General features: G+C 45.4%; 1 annotated feature.

The window, feature by feature from the left end:
* The first annotated feature begins 1,030 nt into the window (after nt 1–1,030).
* Nucleotides 1,031–1,386: a repeat region (MITE mantella).
* Nucleotide 1,387: the final 1 nt, after the last annotated feature.

The raw sequence follows: 1,387 nt of genomic DNA on the forward strand, positions 1-1,387 counted from the left end.
GTTATATGGAAGGTAGCCTGTGTTGAACCGCTGCCAACGGGGAATAGATCTTTATACAGCTACGAAGGATAGTCAATATCTTTCCCAAGCGAGGAAAAATGGCCGATGCGGCGGTGGCGAGTTCTAGTCTTTTGATGGTGTCTTCTTCGGGGATTCTGACCGAGTCTTGTGAGGGGGATGGGAATTGTAATAATGACCAGCAGGCTTCCAAGGGGATAGTTGCGTATAATCTTGCAAAGTTGGATAGGACGTACCCGGGTGAGAGGTCGTATAAGGGGGGTGTTGACTCGATGGGCGGAGGAGATGTGGCAGAATGATCGGGGGGTGGTGAGCAAGTGGGGAGGATGGGGAGGGGAACTTGTATGGTGTTTCTTGGGGTGGGCCCTACGAGAAGGGGAGTTTGGGGAAGCAGGTTTCGGTGGCGGGGTTATTTGTGAGTTTGGTTGAGTAGGTAGAGAGATCGATTGGGAGAGGAAGGTAGGTGGTTCATTGGGAATAATTGCCTTTTACTTGCTGGTATAAGTTAAAGAAAGGTGAAGACCAATCAGCTACCCACACAACCTGATAAGATCCTCTCATCCACCAAGCCAAAACAAAGGCCAACCAAAGTGAAAGTGGACAGAATGACTGGATGTTATCTGGCTAACTTACAGCAAGCAGCGCGTGCAAGAGATCAAGACTGCATCCAAGCATCTGCCCACTTCCAGCTCTCAACCTGGCTCGGCGAAACCGTCGGAAAGAGCTCCTACAGAGGGTGGTATGTTGGCGGTATTGTGTGGAGGAACAACCAACTGTGAGCGACTTAATGGCAGAGAAGAAGCCATCCTTTATACCGGCTTTAGCTTGATGGATAGATGGTACCCTTAAGCCTTCTCAAGAGGCACGCGCAAGCCGAAAGGAGAAGAGAATAGCGCTTCTCTGCGCCGCGTTAGCAGTTGCGGCATTCTCTTGAGCTCGCTCGCCCATGAGGGCGTCGGCCCAGTCAAACTATGGGGCGGCAAGCGAAAAGTCCATCTTTGGCAAAGAAATTGAGAGAACCTATACGGAACCCCCTATTTAGCTTACCAGCACCCCCCCTTAATATAGAATTTAACTATATTGCGAAGCATAATTATTAAGGGTTAAAAGACGTTCAATAGGCTCTAAAGGATAGCTAAAAGACGTTAAAATAAAATTAAAAAAAATGTTAAAAGATAATCAAAAGACGTTAAAAGATAGTTAAGAGGCCTCAAGAGAGAGTTAAAAAGGCTTAAAGAATAATGAAAAGGCTTTAAAAGATAGTGAAAAGGGTTGGAAAGATTATTTAAAAGCCTTGAAAGATAATTCTAAGGCCTTTAAAGATAATTTGAAAACTGATTATGTTTTCTTTTAAGGCCTTTTATTATAT

Source organism: Podospora anserina, chromosome 7 (assembly GCF_000226545.1).
Source record: "Podospora anserina S mat+ genomic DNA chromosome 7, supercontig 1".
NCBI lineage: Eukaryota > Fungi > Ascomycota > Sordariomycetes > Sordariales > Podosporaceae > Podospora > Podospora anserina.